This window comes from Chelonia mydas, chromosome 1, assembly GCF_015237465.2.
Source record: "Chelonia mydas isolate rCheMyd1 chromosome 1, rCheMyd1.pri.v2, whole genome shotgun sequence".
Lineage (NCBI taxonomy): Eukaryota > Metazoa > Chordata > Testudines > Cheloniidae > Chelonia > Chelonia mydas.
In genome coordinates, this window is record NC_057849.1 from 140,577,264 (window position 1) to 140,587,107 (window position 9,844).

Sequence of the window (9,844 nt, forward strand, 5' to 3'; positions counted from 1 at the left end):
CCCGCACCTCAACCCCAATTATGTGAGCATTCATGGCCTGCCATACAATTTCTGTTCTCCAATGTGGCCGCCAGGCCAAAAAGTTTGCCCACCCCGGACCTAATCCCTCACTCTGTGGACAAAGTATGAGAGAAAACAAAGAATCCCTGAGGAAAGGGCTTTCTCAAACCACCCTCTGGCCAAAGGAACAGCGTTAGTAGGCTCTATGGCTGCATCAGGCTCACCCTCCTTGGTTTAATACATAGGTATCTAGATGTAGGGTCTCTGGAGTTAGAGAAGGAAAGAAATGGGTAACAACAGGGTGCCTTGAAAGACTTCTTCATGATGCTCTAAAGAAAGCTGGAAGACAATTAAACAAGAAGGGTGAAAATGCACAGGAAGAAATTGGCAAAAAGAGGAGGGACAAAAAATGCACCACTTTCAAAGGAGCATTTGCTGATTTGCCCAGAGAGTTTCAGAGAAAAGAAGAGGGAAACATGCTCCTTACATTTTAGCATAGTTATTACATTCAGGATTTTCACCCATCCATCCAACTGTGATCGTTAAATAGTTAAGTAACTGAAAGCACTTGGAAATAGAGTACCCCCTTTAAAATTCTGAATTTACTCTATTTGAAGAGCAGGATGGGTGAAGGTGAGGTGGAAAACTTCCCCACAATACATAAAAAATAAGCCTGTCTTCAAAGAGTAACTGCTAAAATTCCACTGATATCTTCGGGTCTTTCAAACATCTGCCATCCTGTGAAAATGAGAGGGTTCATTTCCATTTCTAGCCTAAGGCTCAATAACGTTATGCAAGCTGCCAAACACTCTATTATTACCTAATGTTTCAAAAAGAGTTTAATACTGCGAGTGATGCTTTAAAAAAAAAAGTAGACCATTTAACAGACAGATGAAGGATTATTTTTAGTAAATCTTCATTTACCTATCCCAAAATACTTTGCCTTCTGCGTGTCAGATACTATTAAACTCACTTGTCAAGTTTGTAACCAGATTTTTAAGAAATGTGGGAGAAAAGATATTGAAGGAGACTTCTCCATCTTAACACAACGTAAAGAAGCCTCAGAGCCCCTCTAGTCTCTCACAGTTTGTACTGAGAGAGTGGAAAGAAAAAAATAAAAGCTATGCATCTTCTACCCCATTAAATACATATCTTGCCACATAGCAACACATTTGAATAGGTATGCAGAGCCCTATTTTTTTTAGCACAAGACCTACAAAAAAAATTCTCTGTACCACTAACTTATAAATAGCAAAAAACATGGGGTGGACTAATGGGTAGAGTCAGGGACAATTCAAAGAAAGTGAAATTGCTAAAAATTTCATTTATATTGCTGATATCCTCAGTCTAAAGCAAACAGCAATAATATACTGGTAGTTTAATTAAAACAAAGTGATGTAAAAATTCCAGATGCAAGTATTTTTCCAAATAATTTTTCCATTCCTCCCACACACATACTTGCAAATTTATATGTAATTCTATTTGCTATTAAAGTACTGCAGCCAATTTCTCAGAAGACAATGACAAAATGAACTTTTTCACATTTTCAATAAAAATGCAATTTAGATTTCACTTTACAGAGCGAATTGGTTAGGTGGAGGAAATGTGAATAGGTAGTGGTGATGGTGGGGAACTTTCTCCCCCCCCACGAGACACGTGTGCTTCTGTCTAAAGGCAATATGTAGTCTAATATATTCCAATACCATTCTATCACAACAAATAATTAATCCTCTTCTCTGAAGTAATTTCTTCCCTTTCCTGGTTATTTACAAAGGTGCACTTTTCATTTCCCCCATCAAAGAGGGGTCAGTGATATCACAGCAAGTGACCTCTAAATGCAGCACAGGAAGAAAGAAAATCAAAAGGGAAAAACCCTTAACCTTATTAGCTTTTCAGACATTTTTCACCTTTTGCATATTATTCAGTACATAGACTACTTCCGCTGTGACTGGAAAAGCATTGCTTTTCTTGGCACACCTATCAAAGCTGTAGAATAAAGATGAGAAGTCAAGCACTGAAGGCATTGCTCCAGATTTTAATTTTTTGCTGCTGATTGTAAAGAATTCCCCTTCATCCCAATGATCCTGGAGCTCATAGTCACAAGTGAAAGAAGAAATGGAGATCAATTCCATAGAGTCTACTGACAAGGGAGTTCAACCAAGGATAAATTTGGCCTACAATCTGTTTTGTCGTCAAATTCTTCAAAAACCAGAGTACTTCCTAGAAGTTAGCTTACAATAAATAAAGGTTCATGTTTTTTAAATGTTGTAATCCTGTATGTATTTTCCAGGGAAATTTCTTGTTTTAGGAAGGTGCTAACAATGGCCAGTGTAGGATTACAACACTTCAGTTGAAGGGCAGATTTCCTTTCCCCTTACTTATGTATTATACAACAATTCAGTTGAGCGAGACTGAGGAAGAACTAGTAAATTTCGAGTTTATAAATTAAGAGGGAATGTTTCTTTTTTCTACCGCCAAGAAATTCTGAAAAAGCATCAATCTGAACACTTGAATATGACTAACACCAAAATTCTCTTTTACTATAACATTATGCCAAAACCATTACACAGGAAGATATTTCACTAGCTGCACTGCTAACTATTTTTTGGAAAACTCAGTGGAACAACAGATTTAGAGTCTATTCTATATTTCTCCACCTTCCATCAAAAGCCATCTAGTAAAATTTAAATATACTTTTATGATATACACATAGTGAAACTCCTTTTGAATTTAAGACTTAGGCTCAGTTTTCAAAAATGAATGCATTTACCTAATTTGTCAGCAAAAATGCAGTATTTCCCTGAGTGGTCAGATGTATACAAATGTATGTGAAAATAGGATGTGTATAGTTATATTTGTATGCGCAAATTAGACATTCATAATTACACACATCTTTGAAAAGAAGGCTTGCGTCTGCTGTAAACCGATGAACTTTAAAAATCCAATTACAAGTACATAAAATTAAGAATTGATCTGTATTTTATCATTGGTGTATGTGTCACTATAAAGCATTGTCTACGCTACAATTTTTCTTCAAAATTTCTCACTGGTGGCAGCAACAGCTGGAGTGACATAGTAGGGAAAAGAGGTAACTGGGCTACACTAGTGCTCTTCATTGCTACACAACCGAAAAACTTCACTATTTACAGTGGCAGGAAATTTGAAGTAAAATGTTAGCGTATACACAGGCTAAGAACCTGTGAAAATTAATTTCCGTTTCAGGGACAGTTCAGCCTGCACACACTAGGGTTCTCAATTAGATTTTGGCAAAATACACATTGAGCCTGGGTAAAATTTTCAAACATGCCTAAGTGACTTAGGAGCCTACAGTCCCATTTTCAAAAGCAACTTAAACATTTGGGAGCCTAGATCTCACTGAAAGCCACTGAGACTAACGCTCCTAAATGCCTAAGTCAATTTTAAAAATGGGACCTAGATGCTTTTGAAAATTTTACCCACATCTTATAAACACAGATTTAGCCGAATTAAAGTTAGCAATGGTGGAAAATTTTCAGATAATTGCCCAACTGCACATGGGACCATTAGGCTTATGTTTGAAGTACTTCCAAAACCCATTACATAACATGGATTGTGTCCAACATGGTTATATATCATAAAACTACTATACTAGAACCCTGCTGAGGGAGGGAATAGTCTATATCATCATTTGAACAACTGTGATAGCTGGGTGAAAAAAGTTGTTTAAAAATAAACTTGGCTGCAATGGACACAAAATGCTACATTCCTAGGGGTAAAGTTTTCAAAAGATAAGCAACCTAGGCATTTTTTTTAAATTTTACACATTGAAATTTTTGGAGTTTCATATTATAACCCAGTTCAGTCTTGCCTGCACAGCTGGAACTAAACCATGTTATAGTCCCAAAAAGATCAGAACTGCAATACTGGTTGATTATATGGTTCTAAAAAGTCTGGACTTTGGGTAAGAGAAAGGATATTATCACATGGTCAGACCACTTCCATCTTATAACATGATTCACAGCACATTAAAATTTGCTGCAATAGATGGGCCTTTAAAACCGTATTTTAAGATAATAAAAAGAATGGTTCTGACAGAAATGGTTCAAAACACAGCTGTAACTATGGGCCAACCAATCATCAGTAGTTCCCAGTCCAGTCAGAACTTCCCCTAACTCTGCACCTTGATCAACCAAAGCTTCTGTCTCATTAGCTTGCATTACAAGAGCTCGGCAGATATGAAATTTTAACTTGAAATGACCATGTTATTAATATCTACCAGTGAAACAGTGATCCAACTGAAGTCAATAGGCGTTTTGCCACTAATTTCAATGGGGACAGGATTTCATCCTAAACAACATATGTTGTAGATCACAGCCAATGGTATTTGCCTTCCTTTAAATTATTTAGGTATTGGACATGGCATAAAACTGTCCAGCAAAAATTTATTTATTTAATGTTTGCATATTCGCAAGCCAGGCAATGAACGTCACAATCAGATCTAACAGTAAATTAGTGATAGTCAAAAAGTGATCCTTTCAATGTGAAGTTTCAGAGTAACAGCCGTGTTAGTCTGTATTCGCAAAAAGAAAAGGAGTACTCGTGGCACCTTAGAGACTAACCAATGTATTTGAGCATAAGCTTTCGTGAGCTACAGCTCACTTTCTGTATTTTCCAAGTATGCATCCGATGATTTTTTATACACACAAACCATGAAAAAATGGGTGTTTTCTTTCGCCGCACCCTACTCGCCTGCTGGTAATAGCTTATCTAAAGTGATCACTCTCCTTACAATGTGTATGATAATCAAGGTGGGCCATTTCCAGCACAGCCTCAGAAACAACTCTGACATCATAATCAAAAAGGCTGACAAAGGAGGTGCTGTTGTCATCATGAATAGGTCGGAATATGAACAAGAGGCTGCTCGGCAGCTCTCCAACACCACTTTCTACAAGCCATTACCCTCTGATCCCACTGAGAGTTACCAAAAGAAACTATGGCATTTGCTCAAGAAACTCCCTGAAAAAGCACAAGATCAAATCCGCACAGACACACCCCTGGAACCCCGACCTGGGATATTCTATCCTCTACCCAAGATCCATAAACCTGGAAATCCTGGGCGCCCCATCATCTCAGGCATTGGCACCCTAACAGCAGGATTGTTTGACTATGTAGACTCCCTCCTCAGGCCCTACGCTACCAGCACTCCCAGCTACCTTCAAGACACCACTGACTTCCTGAGGAAACTACAATCCATCGGTGATCTTCCTGATGACACCATCCTGGCCACTATGGATGTAGAAGCCCTCTACACCAACATTCCACACAAAGATGGACTACAAGCCGTCAAGAACACTATCCCCGATAATGTCACAGCTAACCTGGTGGCTGAACTTTGTGACTTTGTCCTTACCCATAACTATTTTACATTTAGGGACAATGTATACCTTCAAATCAGCAGCACTGCTATGGGTACCCGCATGGCCCCACAGTATGCCAACATTTTTATGGGTGACTTAGAACAACGCTTCCTCAGCTCTCGTCCCCTAACGCCCCTACTCTACTTGCACTATATTGATGACATCTTCATCAACTGGACCCATGGAAAAGAAGCCCTTGAGGAATTCCACCATGATTTCAACAATTTCCATCCCACCATCAACCTCAGCCTGGTCCAGTCCACACAAGAGATCCACTTCCTGGACACTACAGTGCTAATAAGTGATGGTCACATAAACACCACCCTATACCGGAAACCTACTGACTGCTATGCCTACCTACATGCCTCCAGCTTTCACCCTGACCACACACACGATCCATTGTCTACAGCCAAGCTCTGCGATACAACCGCATTTGCTCCAATCCCTCAGACAGACACAAACACCTACAAGATCTCTATCAAGCATTCTTACAACAACAATACCCACCTGCAGAAGTGAAGAAACAGATTGATAGAGCCAGAAGAATTCCCACAAGTCACCTACTACAGGACAGGCCTAACAAAGAAAATAACAGAACGCCACTAGCCATCACCTTCAGCCCCCAACTAAAACCCCTCCAACGCATTATCAAGGATCTACAACCTATCCTGAAGGATGACCCAACGCTCTCACAAATCTTGGGAAACAAGCCAGTCCTTGCCTACAGACAGCCCCCCAACCTGAAGCGAATACTCACCATCAACCACACACCACACAACAGAACCACTAACCCAGGAACCTATCCTTGCAACAAAGCCCGTTGCCAACTATGCCCACATATCTATTCAGGGGACACCATCACAGGGCCTAATAACATCAGCCACACTATCAAAGGCTCGTTCACCTGCACATCCACCAATGTGATATATGCCATCATGTGCCAGCAATGCCCCTCTGCCATGTACATTGGTCAAACTGGACAGTCTCTACGTAAAAGAATAAATGGACACAAATCAGATGTCAAGAATTATAACATTCAAAAGCCAGTCGGAGAACACTTCAATCTCTCTGGTCACTCAATTTCTGATCTCAAAGTGACTATCCTTCAACAGAAAAACTTCGAAAACAGACTCCAACGAGAGACTGCTGAATTGGAATTAATTTGCAAATTGGATACAATTAACTTAGGCTTGAATAGAGACTGGGAATGGTTGAGTCATTATAAAAAGTAACCTATTTCCTCTTGTTTATTCCTCCCCCTCCACTGTTCCTCAGACGTTCTTGTTAAACCCTGGATTTGTGCTGGAAATGGCCCACCTTGATTATCATACACATTGTAAGGAGAGTGATCACTTTAGATAAGCTATTATCAGCAGGAGAGTAGGGTGGGGGGAGAGAAAGCCTTTTGTAGTGATAAACACCCATTTTTTCATGGTTTGTGTGTATAAAAACATCTTCTGTATTTTCCACAGTATGCATCCGATGAAGTGAGCTGTAGCTCACGAAAGCTTATGCTCAAATAAATTGGTTAGTCTCTAAAGTGCCACAAGTACTCCTTTTCTTTTTTCAATGTGAAGTTGTCATTAACAAAAAATTATCCAAATTGCAACATTTAACTATGCAATTTGATCTAACATTAATAAAGTAGCAAGACAAACCTTTGATACCTAGTAGCCCTGAACATCTAAATTGATCAGTTTATACTTACAAACTTAAAGGTCTGAATTGTTAACGTATGGAAATGTACTAGTATAATAAAAACCACAAAATTCTGACTACTACTACTGAAAACTAACTTTACAAAGTACAGAACAAAATAAAGGACATTCATTCCATCTTAATTTAATGCAAACTTTGTACATAGTTTTTCTTCATCCTATAGTTGTTTATATTTCCCCAGTTCATTTGGAAGGGGCAACCCTAAGAATTTTTAAAAAGCAACAGTAACCTACTCTGGTATTTATTTAAATGCTTTGATAATATTTGCTAATCCTACAAATCACATATAAATTAATACAATTTTTACCCCTCACTGATTACTGAGCAGACTTTTTTTTTAAAAACACACATCTATGTTTTTGGGAGACTCCTACAATTTATGTATCTGGCATTTAATACAATTCCTGAATCAAACCTCAAATATCAAGCTGCCCCAATGTACAGAGTCGCAGTTTTCAGAGCCAGAAGATGGGTTACTTACGAATATAAAAATCTTTTGATTCTTCCATCAAGGGGCAAGCATTAGACTAAATGCTAATTAGTGATCTCAGTCCACTTCCTCATGGACAAATTTTTGGAACACAAAGCCCTACACCAGAATTGACACCAGAGAGCAACCCTGTTGCTAACTTCAGCACACAGGCCTGGACTGAATGAACATGGAAACTGAACTAGAACAGACTGCTCCAAAAGAGGGTGCACATTGGAAGGGTGGGCGTGGGAAGCCTATATACTGCTGTTGGCCCCGCCACATGTGTTTCGTGGAAAGGTAAGTTCAGTCTGCAAGACTTTTCCCGTCGCTAACTAACCTCACTTTAAAACAGGGAGAGATTTAAAACGAAAACACAAACTCAGCAGTAACCACTTCATGTCCTCCCCACACGCTGTGCTCGCCATTGACGATTTTCCAGGGAAAAAGACTGATCACCAGGCCAGTCTCTCTCTGGAAATAAAAGGTATGGGGAAGGGGAGGGAGAAAAGAGAAAGCCCTAGAAAGGGGCATCTATTCTCTGGCGACACCTTCTAAGCGGCAGGAGAGCCAGGTCAGAGGAAAAACACCACCGGAGGCCGGGCGGGACGCGCACGCACCCTGCCGCAGCCGGTTACACTACCCGAGCATCCCCCGCTCCCGCTACCAGAGCTACCCTAGAAACACCCACCAGGATTATCCTCTTCCCGTGTGTGCTGCTGCTGCTGGAGACACGCAACAAGCCTCCTCCACCCCTCGCACGGGGCGGCGGCAGCAGCAGGCGGCTGAGCGAGCGGGGGGCCGGGGGAGGGTGTCCTCTTTTGCCCAGCCCATCAGGGACGGGGCTGGAGAGAAAACTGGGGGGCGGCGGAGAGCGGGGGGGAGAAAGGAGTGTGAAGCGGCGCGGAAGCGGCTCTACCCCTCGGGCCAGCAGCAGCAGCGGGGGGAAGGGCAGAAGGGGGGACCCGGCAGCGGCGTCACCTACCTCTCAGCAGCAGCAGCACTGAAGACGCAACTCCGCCCGCCCAGCCTGCAGAGCGGGGGGTCTCGGTGTGACATAAAGACGGGGGAGGAGGCGGCGCGCCCCGGGGGGCTGAAGCGCGGGGCAAGGGCTGAGGTGACGCCCGCGGCAGGGTGGGGGGCGAGCGCCTGCGCCCCTGCTCCCCGCTACGCCTGCGAGGGAGGCGCCGCCGGCACTGCCCAGGCGCCAGCGCTCCCGGCCCCTCGCTCGGCCCCGGCCTCGCCCCCCGGACCCCTGCCCCGCCCCCTCGCTCACACTTGTTTACCTCCTTCGCTGCCTAGCACAGGCACGGGCGCCATCTTCCCCCAAGGCCAGGCCCCCTGGCCACGTCACTTCCGCCGCCGCCACCTGCGGGAGAGCGGGAGGGGGCGGGATCAGCAAGCGACAGCGGCAGCCGCCCCCCGCACCTGCCCCGAGAGCTCCGCCATTGCCACCCCTCCCCTTCATTACCTCGCGCGGCATCGTCACTGTCACCCTCTTCCCTGCCTCTTATTGCCTCGACACTGTCACCCACCCCCTTCATTGCCTGCCACTGCACCGACACTGTCACCCCCACCCCTTCACTGCACCCCCCACCTCTTTACTGCCTCACTGCAACGACCTTGTCAGCCCCCTCCTCATTGCCTCCTTTGCACCCCAGCATCTTCATTGCCTCACTGCCCCATCACTGTCACCCCCACCCCTTGACTGCCTCCCATACCCCATCACTGTCACCCCATCCCGTTCACCACCTCTCACTGTCACCCCCACCCTTTCATTGCCTCTCTGCACCGTCACGGTCACCCCACCCTCTTTACTGCCTCACTGCACCATCACTGTCACCCATCTCCTTCACCATCACTGTCACCCCACCCCTTCACTGCCTCTCACTGCACCCCCACCCTTTCATTGCCTTACTGCACTGTCACTTGCATCCCCACCGTTTCACTCATTTCACTGCGCACCCACCTTTCATTGCCTCACTACACCACCACTCTCACCCCCATACTTTCACTCATCTCACTGCACCGTCATTGCCACCCCTTTTTACTGCCTCTCACTGCACCACCGCCATCCCTTCACTACCTCCTACTGCACCTCTACTGCCACCCCCACCTTGCACTGTCTTCCACATTGCGTCTCTTACTGACACTCCCATCTCATTCATTGCCTCACACACTGCACCCCATCCCCTTCATTGCCTAAACCACACCGCCACTTCCATCCCTACCCCTTCTCTGCCTCGCTCTGCACCGCCAT

General features: G+C 43.7%; 1 protein-coding gene across 3 annotated transcripts in view; it reads right to left on the bottom strand.

Annotated features, from left to right (window-relative positions):
• KLHL15 (kelch like family member 15) overlaps positions 1-8,854 on the bottom strand; it is a 54,920-nt gene extending 46,066 nt beyond the window's left edge. The window contains exon 1 of one of the 3 annotated variants that reach the window (XM_037901795.2): positions 8,570-8,854. The gene's annotated coding sequence lies outside the window, so the exon portion shown is untranslated. The remainder of the gene's footprint in view (positions 1-8,569) is intronic. The other 2 variants (XM_043537985.1, XM_043537986.1) reach the window with 2 other exon arrangements.
• Positions 8,855-9,844: the final 990 nt, after the last annotated feature.